Below are 13,165 nucleotides of genomic sequence, written 5' to 3'. Positions count from 1 at the left end.
CTGCCAAACTCAGTCACATGTCTTTTTTCCTGGTTATTATGTAAAGAGAAAAAGAATCTTCTATGAGAGATCATTATAGCAAGTCCGCACAGCACTTGTGTTTGGAGTCCAAATGTCTAATATCCACATGTTGTGACAATTCCAGTTCAAGAAAGTAACTTAACAAGTGCCATTTTAAACATGTGAATGCTACCCAAGCAAGTACAAACCTCTATATGGATCTTTTCCCAACAGATTTTTTTTTTTTTAAAGGAATAAAGCTCCACAGAGAGCAGTTGAAGTCTCTATGCATCCCGCCTAACAGGACCAAGACTAGGGTGAGATAGGTGAGGTGCTGAGGGCACAAATTTAAGGAAACACTCAGATTTGTGTCCTGTACTTGCACAAATTTGAGAGTTAATGAGTCCTTATATTTTGAAGTGCCTTGCTTACGTTGACGTAGTGCTAACTCTACCACCCAGTTTTATTCTTCTCCCCTTTTCTCCAAGGTAATCCCTTTCCTAAATTAGGCATTAACCATTCTTACACATATTTCATTATATATAGTACATACCTGTTATCCACATATCCAATATATAGTATTGATGTAGATCTTTTAAATTTTGCATAAGCTAAAAAAAAAAAATTTTGCATAAGCTTTATGCTACATGTCTACTTCTATATAGCTTTTTAAAAACTTAACATTTAGTTTCTACCTTATCTGTTTTCTATACTTGACACATATAGTTTTAGCTTATTCACATTTTACTTCTTTATATTCTATTTATTGCATCAAATTTGTTTCTCTTCCCTTATTAACTTTTAGGGACTTTTCAATACAAGGTAGTGTAGTATATTCTTTAGCAGAGGCACCTGGAAGTGGCCTGCTGGATTATAAAGTATGAAAACCTTCAGTTTTACTAGTTATTATCAGATTTATTTCCAAGATGAGAACATGAATTTATACCCCCACCAGCAGCGTATGAGAAGTCCCTCTGTTCTGTATCTTCACCAGTTACCAATCTTGTCAGACCCTTTAAATATCAGTTAATCTGATTGTTTTGAAATGGGCTCTTGTTGTTTTAACATGAATTTTTCCCATATGGATAATCAGTTATCCTAGCACCATTTTTTGAATGTCCCTAATTCTTCTGTAGTTAGGAATCTTCTCATGTATCATATTTCTTTACATACTCTCTCTGTTGATGTGATACTCTCTCCACAGTTTTAGCTTTAAAGGAAACATGGATATCTAATTGGACATGTGCCTCCATTGAATTATAGCTCTTCAAAATTATTTTGGCTGTTTTTGGAAGTTACATTTTCTATATGGATTTAGGATGAGCTTGTTAAGTTCTGTGAATTTGGAGAAAAAGCAAAGTCTGCTGGAAATTTGATTGGGATTGAAATAAATTTGTTGATTAATTTGGAGAGTATCAATATCTTTATGATATTCAGTGATTATCTTGTCTAAGCATTGACTTTAATGGATATGCTTCAAATATTTCACCCTCACTATTTCACCAATATTTTATCCTACACCACTTTATTGTGAGCTTTTCATAACTATGATTAAGGAAGTTTTTTTCTTCTCCTTTTCCTTTTTCCTAAATGTTAATTTCTTTACATTGTAATATTTGATATCTACAAAATAATATACATGTAAGTTATAGAGTATAATATTAAAACAAACACTGTGAGTTCACAATGAACTTAAGAACTGCAACTTTATCAATATGTTGAATTCATATGTGGACTCTTTCAGAGCCTATTCTCTGTCCCCTTGATTCTTTTCCCTGCAAAGTTAACCATTTTCTTGAAATCTGGTTTGATCATTCTTTAGCTTTTTAAAAGTTTTTATTGAATATAAATATATCCCCAAACAATATTGTTTAGTTATATAAGCTAGTTATTTGGTCTTACATATGATATAGATCTGATTTCTTTGGTGACCCACTTCTTGCACTCAACATGTTTCTAAGATTTTTAGTAGTAATTCATTAATTTTTATTGTTGAATAATATGCCATTATGTGGTTATGCCATGACTTATTTATTCATATTTATGTTCATGGATATTTCAACTACTTAGTCTTTTTTTGCCATTATGAACAATCTGCTGTCAATATCCTTATACATGTCTGTGCCTGGTGTAAGAGTGCTCCATGTATAGGAATCTTTCTAGATTAATACCTACTAGATGAATTTTGTAGTTGAATATGCAAGTTATGTTTTGCAAGTTATTGCAAGTTATTCCAAAACAGTACTAATTTACACTTCCAGCAGCAGTGCATAACATTTTCTTATTCTACATTTTTGTCAACTTTTGTAATTGTTGAATTTTTAAATTATTTAATCTAGTTGTTATAAAATAGAAACTCATTTTTTACTCATCATTTCTTGATGTATATCACTCCATCATAGATAATTTTGTTTTTTTCTCTCTCTTTTTTAGAATTTACTTTTCTGAGGTCTAACTATATATAGCAAGAGTCTTTATTTCCTTTTTTCTTTTTGTCTGAAGATGCCTTTATTTTGAGCCTACTCTTAGAATGATAGTTTAGATGAGTGCAGAATTCTAGGTTATTCTCTTTCAGTACATTAGAAATATTCCATTGTCCTCTGCTTTCCAGTGCTTCTGTTGTAAACTAGCTAAAAGTCTAATTTTTATTCCTATGGATATGTCTTTTTTAACTAGCTAGATCTTCTCTATATTTTTGCTGTTTTGTAATTTCATTCTTCTATGTTGAGGTGTGGGTTTCTTTTTATTTCACCTATTGAAATTCATAGGGTTTCCCAAATATGTGAATGTCATCTTCCCTCAGTCTGGAAACACCTCTGTAATTTTCCTTTCAAATAATTGGTTTTGCTTTATTTTAATTCTGTAACTTCAACAAGAATTATTTTTTGTTTTTCTCACTCTTTGCTTATGTTCCTTACCCTCTCTTTTTTCTCCATGTTGTGTTCTGATTAATTTTAGATCTATATTACAATTCCCTAATTCTTTCCTTCTATCTAATCTGCTCTTTAACCCAGCCACTGAGTTTTAAATTTCAATTGTTCTACTTTTTTTTTTCTAGAAGTTCGGTTTTTTTTTTTTTAATTTCTAGTCATTGTTTAATGTCTTGCTTTCTATTCTTATTTTTATTTTTGAAGACTATTTGTCAAGAACTGTGAAGGCTATGAGATTTTATACTATTTGCAAGTTAACTTGCCAAGGTTAGATACTGAAAGAAGACATGAGACTGCTGTGTCTCAGAGACAGAAGAAACAGTGGCCAGAGTGTAAACATGTCTGTTTTGGTACCCTATGTCACAGTTCCTCCAGGGCCTAGATGCTTGCCAGCACAGAGAAGATCACTGACTTTGGGAAACTTATCAGTTTACAGTTTACAGTAGACAGCAAGTAAGCTTGTACTTTCTCCTAGTGGGGGATATTACCTTATCCTTTAAGGTTAACAATAGACTGCAAACACAGGCCTGAAAAATGATCTGAGTAAAGACCAGCCAGGCCTTGATCTTTCAGCAGAGAAAGCAAGACATCTAGAAGCAAGAGAGACCCATGGGGGAGTGTTTCCCAACAATATTAAATATAATAGTTTTATATTCTGAGTTGGCAATTCTAACAACTGTGGGTCTTGTTTCGCTATCTGTTCTTTCTGTTGCCTTTTGACCATGATGTTTTGTTTCTTTTGTGACTTTTCACTGTGGGTTCACTTTTCTTGGAATGAAGGGAGTTTTCTCTCTTGAGAATTTGCATTTACTGCTGAGAGCCCTATCAACTGGAAGTCACTTTAAAGTAAATTCTTAGCTTGAAGTTCTTCAGACTACTCAATGTGACTATAGGCTGAAAATCTATGGATGGGTGTATTTATGGTAATTAGTTCCAAGGGGAAATGACTCCCTCCCCTCCCCAACTCACCCTTGCCCCTATTCAGTACCATATTTTAAGATAAGCAAGTTTTATGACATTGTTGTAGAGGGCATGCCATTCTTAGTTCACCTTAAAGTAGAGGGAATAACATTTTGGGGTCCTAGTTTTATGCAGTGGGGATTCACTGTAGATTCTCTCTCTTGAGCCAGCCCCCAGTTTTGTCTGTTAGTCTCTGTATCATTTAGAGTAATAAAACTGGGGCACCTGAGTGGCTCAGTTGGTTATGAGTCTGTCCTTGGCTTGGGTCATGGGTCCCATGGGTCCTGGGATTAAACCCCACTTTGGGCTTCCTCCTGTTCTGTGGGGAGCCTCCTTCTCCTTCTCCCTCTGCTTGCCACTTCCCCTGCTTGTGCTCTTTCTCTGTCAAATAATAAAATCTTGAAAAAAAGTAATAAAACTGATGTTAAAGTAACACTAATGCTATCACATAGTCAAAAATGTAATAAAAGTTCCATTTCTGAATCACAGAGTATAGTCAAATACTTGAGTTCATGCTTTTTTTTTAAAGATTTTATTTATTTATTCACGATAGATAGATATATATATATATAGAGAGGCAGAGATACAGGCAGAGGGAGAAGCAGGCTCCATGCCAGGAGCCTGACGCGGGACTCGATCCTGGGACTCCAGGATCGCGCCCCGGGCTAAAGGCAGGCGCCAAACCGCTGAGCCACCCAGGGATCCCCACTTGAGTTCATTCTTAAAGGAAAAGCATAAGTTAGCCCTGCAAGTGGGATTTTAGAAGAAGAATGAGAGAAAATATTCCTGGAAGAGGGAAAACTGTGTAAAAGGTAGTATTAGAAAGCATTTTTAGCAGAAAAGGAATGGCGCAAAGGATGAAACTGAGAGGGAGCAAATAATAAAAAGTCTTATGTGCTTTACTCAAAATTTCAGAAATTATTCTGTGGGCCTTGAGGAGTCAATGAAGGGTTTTAGGTGGGACTAGTCACATGGTTGGATTTGTTTTTTAGAAATGTTACTCTTTCAGACCTGTGAAGGATGGCCACGAACACTTCAAAACCTTCTAGCCCACTTTGGTCTCTTTCTTTTCTATCTACATTGTGCTGTCAATGCTCAATGGGGGAATTATTTGGGGTTGTTCTTTTTTCAGGATGGGGATTCTCTCTCTTTAACTAGACACTCTGTCCTTGAGATCATGTTCATTAATTTTAATTCTACTACACTATTAACCCAAAGCATGGGCATACTGCTGGACACAGGTTGAAATAGAAACCTGATGATTGGTCGACAAAAATTTTCATAGTATTTATGTAATCATATAATCATTATTTCACAGTAATATGTTGTTTATCTAAATTATAACATCTACCAAAATATTGCTAGCTATGAGTACAAAGGTGATTCATTTGATTCACCCTAGAATAGCACTTAGTGGTTGTGACTTTTTTTTTTTTTTTTTTTTGGTCATTGCTGATTGAATTTGCACTGAGTCATCTGCCATGTCACTGGACTTATCTGTGCTCAAAGTTTTACATTTGTGAGGAATGCTGCCAAGATAAGCAATGTTGTCTGTGGCTATAGAACAGAGATGTGCTCTGTGTGAAATTAAACTAGTGAATGAACTGTACAGAGACTGGAAATATGACCTTCTGCTTTATCCAGCTCAGGAATGGGGCCCCACATTGTAACATCATATTCTTGGAGGAGGAAATAGTAATGTGTTCATCATACATGCTTTGGAGATTAAGTCATACTCATCTGAGGGACAGGAAAAGAAATAATTCAAATGAAAAACTAGATGACAATTTGGATGAGCAGTAGGGATGCATTGCATTAATCTTTGAAGAGCCAGCTCTTTGCTGAATCTAAAGCCTGTGGTTTGATGATAGAGCAAAGGCTCTTCTTTGGGATTCTGAATGAATTTCTTTTAGGCTCTGCCACAAATTTTAATATGAGGCAAAAGAATGGACGTGTCCTGCTTAGGAAGTTATTAATATTTAAAAATGCCTTGAAGTATTTTTGCTGAAATGAATACAGTATATGTATCATCAGTAATGAGAAATGGAATTTTGAGATTGAATAATGTTCAATTGGGGTCTGTAAATGAGAGAAAATAGCATTTATTGAGCACCTTCTCTGGGTCAAGAACTGTATTTAGTTGGCATTTTCATATTCATCAATATCAATATGTTTAATTGTCAAAGCCAAAAGTATATTTTTCACCAAGATGTTGAAGATTAGAGGTTAAGGCACATACTCAAAGATACATATCTGGTAAGTGGCAGAGTAACATTCAAATTCAAGTTTGTTTCTATTTATTTTTATACTGTTATTTCTTCACAAAGTTGTCTAATAAAATTACTTAAATCAATCTGATTCTGCATTTGGTTTCCTTGTCCAGACTTTAATCCTGCCCAGGGCAGGATCCTCAGCTCAGTAAATGGTACTGTACAGCCTTGCCTTCATAGAGCTTGGCTCTGCAGTATCTGGTGTGAGTAAACACCAGTGTGTCCACTGAATCACAATGTTCTTCCATTCTTCAAAGCATTGTCCCAGTGAGTGTGACTGGACTTCCATCTCTGCTCTCTCATATAGCATCCCAGTATCTCATGGAGACTGCACCCTGCCCTTAACTCTGTCCTATTTAAATGGAGCCCTAAAACTCTGCTAAATTCTTGTAGCTCTCTTTTCTGGATATCTGAGCTCTGCCCCACATCCCCCAACATGTTGATTGGGATGCAGTTGTGAGCAGTCTGGTTGTTTGGAATCTGGATATTTTCACCCATTTCCTGAACTCTTGTCACTTCTTTGGGCATTAACACCTGCCAGGAATCCACATGTTCCTATGCCCTCAAGACACTGCTCATCAGTTTGCTCTTAGCATGGGCCACCCACTTGTCATCAGGGAGTCTCTCTATGTCCACTCTATCAACTTTGTATCTTCTTATTTTTATCCATTGTCTCCTGAAGCCAGAGTCCCAGGTTGCCCAGTATAAGACGCTTTGAGTTATGGCAAGACATTTTTAATAACTTTCACAGTCTAAACCAACCAGGGACATTCTGGATATCAGACCTTTCATTATGGTTACACTTCAGTGTTGGTATGTGAAAAGGTTCTCGTATACCACCTACCTCTTCAAGGAAGACATCCTTAACCCTTCTGGTTAGGGTTAGTGACCACTGTGTGATCTTGTAATACCTTTGCTCATCTGTCTTATAAGACTCATCACATGAATGGGACTTACATGTTTATATATTGCTGCCTCCCAAACTAAAATGTAACTTCCTTAAGGCCTCTATCATATACATCTGTATATGTCCAATAATATTCACAGTGTTTGGTGCACGGTAGGCCCTTAATAAATACTTACTGAATACAGAAAATATACAGAGTGACTAAGAGCATAGACTCTGGAACCAGACTTGCTGTGTGAAATTGTCAAATTTCTTTTAATTAATTAATTACTTTTTTATTGGAGTTCAGTTTGCCAACATATAGCATAACACCAGTGCTCATCCCGTCAAGTGCCCCCCTCAGTGCCCATCCCCCCATTCCCCACCTTCCTTTCCACCACCCCTTGTTTGTTTCCCAGAGTTAGGAGTCTCTCATGATCTGTTACCCTCACTGATATTTCCCACTCATTTTCTCTCCTTTCCCCTTTATTCCCTTTCACTATTTTTTATATTCCCCAAATGAATGAGACCATATAATATTTATCCTTCTCTGATTGAAATTGTCAAATTTCTTAATCTCTCTGTACGTCAGTTTCCTCATCTATAAAAATGATATACTAATAGGATTGTTGTGAGAATTAATTGAGTTATAATGGGTAAAGTGTTTAGAACAGTGCCTGCTACATCATAAGCAACGGATGTAGACTTCTATTATTGATGAATGAATCTGTGGCGGGGGAAGAATACAAAATGTTGCACCATAATGGCCTAGCAATTGTACAGCAGTTGCTTTTTAATCCCTGCTATCTGAATTTAGGATTTCCGCTACATTCTGAAAGGCCCCACACTCCGGGATTCTCCCTGTGTTTTTAAATGACTATAGAGTTTGAACTGATGGACCCAAGTGCCTGACTGTACTGAGACTACCCTTACTAATGTTCCTACAGGGTGATGATCCCTCTGGCAGGAAGACAGTCAACCCCAACTAAACAGCATTGTGTTGAGATGCACAAATAATTTTGGTGTAGTGGCCAGATGTGGGTGTTTCAGAACCACTCAACTCTATTCCCTGCTTACCCTGTGTGTGAGATAGGGTGACACTTTAGCAGTGTGCTTTCTCCTCAGGGGCAATATTCATGAATCAGAGTAGACTGGCTGGGTTCTAAACCTTGTGCTATGCTGGCTGCTGATTCAGGTTGTTCAGGTGATGATTTGAATGGGAAGGAAAACCCTTCTAAGAGGATACAATAAGACAGGATTGATATGAAGAGAGCTTTCTCCTGTAAAAGTCTCTTAAGACATTTGCAATCAATTTAGCCTGCTCTGTTTGGTTTCCAGTTCTAGAACAAACTCTGCCTTTACCATACCAGACACAAACATTTCCTTGTATTTTGATACAGAGAGTAAAGGAGACTTCAGGTAAACTTAGAAAAAAAGTAAAGAAGGAAAGATAGAAAGAAAGAAAGAAAGAAAGAAAGAAAGAAAGAAAGAAAGAAAGAAAGAAAAGAAAGAAATTTTTTGAGGGCCTGGAAGTCATTCATTCATGGGGTTTGCATTCATGGGGATCTTAAGTCTCTAAGAAAAAGTCTGCAAACCAGTTCTGTTTCAGCTCATTGTTTTCCACAGCATGTTCAATATAAACCTCAGGATCTCTTTTTGTTCCTTTGAAAACCCCATTATGTCAGGAAAAGCTTGGCATGAGGCAGCAAAGAGGCAGGAGATGGGGGAGAAGAGCTTACAAAAGGAAATTGTTCCCATGAAAGGGAAAGGAAGTGTCTTCATCCCTCTAAGCTTATCTCCCCTTTAAGGGGGCACATGAGGGAGAAATGACATTATTTAAATTTGTCCTTGGATTAGAAATGTAGGGTATTTGGGAGAGGTTGCATGTCTTCCCACAGCAGTGAGTAGTTATTTTTTAAAGGTCCATCCTTTCTCAGAGGCCCCAGGAGAGGAAATGGTTGAAAATCTCCACTCTTCCTCAGTGACCTGGCATCTGAGAAATTCACCTGATTTACATGATGGGAAACCCTGATCTGGGAATCTCAGGAAACTTTATAGATGAAGAAAATTTCAGTGAGGTAAAGACTGGGGGGAGGTGTTGCTGTTTGGAAAGGATTGGCACTCTTTTTTTAAAAAATTCTTTTTTAAAAAAGATTTATCCATCTATTTTAGAGAGAGAGTATGCGAGAGTGTGAGTGCATGAATGGGGGAGGGGCAGAGGGAGAGAGCCCTATGCAGGGCTCGATCTCACAACCCATGAGATCCATGACCTGAGCTGAAATCATGAGTTGGAGGCTCAACCAACTGAGCCACCCAGGTGCCCAAGGGTTAACATTCTTTAAAGATTGCACTCCGATATCCATAGCCCCAATGTCTTTGCACATTATGCTGTTCTCTCTGTTTAGAATGTCCTTCCTTCCCCTTCCTTAGCTAACATTTGCTCATCGTTCAGATTCTGGAATTTTTTTTTTTTTTTTTGGAAAAATTTTTTTTATTTCCACACATTATGTTATGTCCCCTTGTCACCTTCCCCTTACTCTTTTTTTTTTGAAAAGCACTTTGTGTCTTCTTTATGTTTATCACCCATTATATGGTAAATGCTTATTTTATTATCTTTACCAGTGTACTAGGAGCTCCTAACATGAGGAACTATGTCTTGTTCAAAGTTACATCACTGAAAAAAACAAACAAACAAACAAACAAAAAAAAACAAAGTTACATCACTACACTGTTGAGGTGTTTGTTGAATGAATGAATGAACGAACGAACAAAAAAAGGAATGGGAAGATAAACAACCATTTTCACATGTTGATGAGAGCACCCTAGAATACCTAAGTGACAGATTTTGGGGGTGTTAGTGGTGTTTTCTCTGACATCATAAAAAGGCAGACTCAACGCCCAGAACTGTATGTTTTATTCTGTAGCTTGTACTTGTCACTCAGAGGAACCATTACAATTTTACTGGATTTCTGAGAAATCAACAACATATGTGGTATAGTAAAAATACAGTGACAGTAAAAGCAAATTGCCTGATGAAAAGAGTCCTCAGTAAGCAGAATAACCTCTCCTCCCACTCATGTTTACCCTTATGGTCATATCATGCTTACAAACTAACTCATTGTTGCCTCAAAACTTTCATTTTTAGTAGGATGAATGCAGGGCAAGAACAAATCTGAATTGTTTCAAAGTAAAAATGTTGATCAAGGGAACTAAAAATGGCAGAGATTCAAAACATTGTGGTAGAAGAATCATGCCATATCAAGGTGGGAGGAGAAGTTATTTTTAAGGAATAATTGAGGGTGGTAGATCTGTGGAAGCAAGACAGAGCCAGGATTTCAAATGGGAGTCCTGAAGTAATACAATTTACTAAGAAGTCCAAACTGCTGACAATACTGTCACAGAAAGTAATTCCCAAATGGGCAGGACTTTTTGGAAGAAATGTATCTAGCCCCTCCACACAAAGTATACGTATGAGGAGAAGCAATCCCTTTGGGGGCAGGAATTAAGGTGTCATCTCTTTTGTGAAGGGAGGCAGGGACCATAAGGAAGAAGATGCAGAGGCTTAAATAGATCAGACCTGAACTGTAGAGCCACACAGGGGTGACCCTTAAACAACCATAAGAATTTGAACTGAGAGCTGAGAAGACCTATGGAGAAAGAAGCCAAATTATTTATCTCTCGGTTTCATTTTTTTTTTTTAAATTTTGAAGACAAAAACACAGTATATTGTAGAAATCATAAGTGACAGCCAGTTTTTCAAAATGTCTCTTAACTATCTAGTCATCTCATAAAATCTTCTCACATCACAATTGCAACCTTGTAGTCATTGTAGGACCAGGAGAACCTTTCAGTGGCCAGTCAAGTCAGAATGTAGCTTGTTCATTTGTCATCCTTAACCAGCTGGGGGTCTCTGCAGTCTTTGAGGGCTATTTTCTCATTGCTTCCATGGTTGCATGTTTCTTTTGTGGCAGAGAAACATCCATGGCATTAATGCTCCACTTAATTCTTATTCTTTAGCTAAATTAACCAGAATGCTTGTGAATACAGTGCCCTGGTTAACCTAATTTTCTACACATTTGTGAGATTGTGCCCTTAATTGACATTTTTAAATGCTTGGATACATAACATATGTGAAAGTACATTTCTCACTCAAAAAGTCTAAGTTCCATCCCAACACATAGGATTTGAAGATGTAGGCAATAAAAGGGAAATCCTCATGGATTTTGGATTTAGCTAGAATTTGGTTTGAACATGGGAGTGATATTTACTGGATGTATTACCCCAGGCAGTAGTTAATCCTCTGAGCTTCAGTTCCTTAGTCTGTAAAGTGTGGATAATGATATTCTTTTGGGGAAGGTTGAATATGCAATGTATATGAACCATCTAGGACAATGATTGGCCCATAGCAAGTGCTTGACAGTATTGTTTCCATTTTTCTCTCTCTAGTTAACTCAGGATTGATCACAAACATGCGAGTTACGGCCCTTTGAAAAGTCTTGAACAGAGTGAAAGTAATTTGCAGCACTATAAACATTTGTCAGTCATAGAGGGTGGTAATAAGGAACATAATTATATATGTTTGCGTTTCTCTGCATGTTTTACAATTCTAAAAGTTAAATGTATCAAAGGTAAATAAGTGAAAGTATTTTATTTTACAAATAAAGATGACTGATATAATTAAATAAGCCATCGAAAATAAATCCATTTCTACTTTAGTAAATATAGAAGAGTGAAATTGAATTTCTCAATAAATATTTGTTGAGTAATGACTAGGAACAGAACAGATACAGCTCCTGCCTCGTGGAGTTTAGTCAGCGAGAAATACAGATGAAAACAAACATAAAGGCATCCCACATGTGACTAGGGCAATTAATGGAAACACAGGGTTGTAAGGGAGCACACACGAGGCACATTTTACCTGAATTTACCTACACATTAATGACATGTAGGAGGACATGATGCATAAGACAAGATGTGGAGAATGGGTACCAAGAGATGAGAGTAGGAGTGAAGTCCTTGGCACATGTGGAGGGGAAAGCATGTGCCAAGGCATAGTGCCTCAAGGGATGGGGAATGAAGAGTAGTTCAATACAGGTGGAAGATGATAGGCTCCCTCAGAAGGTATAGGGGAGATGAGTCTTGAGAGCAGATCATGAAGGGCCATGAAGGTTTCATGCTTCTTGGGGAAGAGTTTGCCCACCAAAGTATCAAGACCTTTGTCTGACACTGTTGTTGCAGTCTCCATTTTTGTACTAATACTGTTGGTGCTTAGGAACTGATAATTTAGTGGTTCAAGTGTGACGGAATGCTGTGTTTTCTGGGGAGCCTGAAATCATATTGCTGCTATGTTTAATGGACAGAAACTTACTCTAACTACTGCAGGGGGAATAAAATGAGTATGGAAGTTCTGTTTCTTACATATTTTCAACCTAAGAACTTTTGCCGATGGATTGAAGCCATCCTGAGCTGCAGTACCTTTCTGCCTGCCATCAATAGATTACTAGCAGTTGTTTAAAGTCCTGGACTTAACAGAAAAACAGCTTTGAGGATAGCCTTTGGGAACCTAACTTGTAAGTAGATGAGCTTTGTAATAAAAAGTTAACTCTATCATAGTTTTCGTGGACTGCTGGTATCCTCTTGCAACAGATGGATCAATGTTTGTGTCCCCAATCTTGAGGTTAACTGGAGTTTTTGAAACTAATAAAAAATTTACAATCTGCAAGATTTTTCTATAACAAAATCAATAGCGTTTGTCCATTTTCCTCCGGAGCTAGGGCAAATAGCGTTTGGTTTGGAGAATCTGGAACACAGTTGCACTGGGGCAGAGATTAAGAAGGGTGATTACATTCTAATGACAGTCATTCACAATATCTGATCATGTTCAAACACAGGACCATTACACATGGTTTCATAATGGAAAATAAACAGGCCAGACAATTTAGTATACACAAACCATCTGGTGACCTTGCCAGTGACTCCTCAGGGAGGGAGTTGATAGGAAAACTGATGATCTGAGATTGTGATTTGCCCAAAGTTGGAGAATAACATCATTATACTCTAATTCCCAATGGTTGCTCCATGCACTTGGTTTTCCACAATTGTATAAGAACCTCAAACAC

The 13,165-nt window shown here is 37.1% G+C and overlaps 1 protein-coding gene across 2 annotated transcripts in view; it reads left to right on the top strand.

The window, feature by feature from the left end:
• The window catches only part of RGL1 (ral guanine nucleotide dissociation stimulator like 1), a 248,494-nt gene that overhangs the window by 90,088 nt on the left and 145,241 nt on the right, over positions 1-13,165 (top strand). The window lies entirely within an intron of this gene.

This window comes from Canis aureus, chromosome 6 (genome assembly GCF_053574225.1).
Source record: "Canis aureus isolate CA01 chromosome 6, VMU_Caureus_v.1.0, whole genome shotgun sequence".
Classification (NCBI taxonomy): Eukaryota; Metazoa; Chordata; class Mammalia; order Carnivora; family Canidae; genus Canis; species Canis aureus.
The sequence above is the reverse complement of the archived record's forward strand: the minus strand, read 5'-3'. Positions and strand labels throughout refer to the sequence as shown.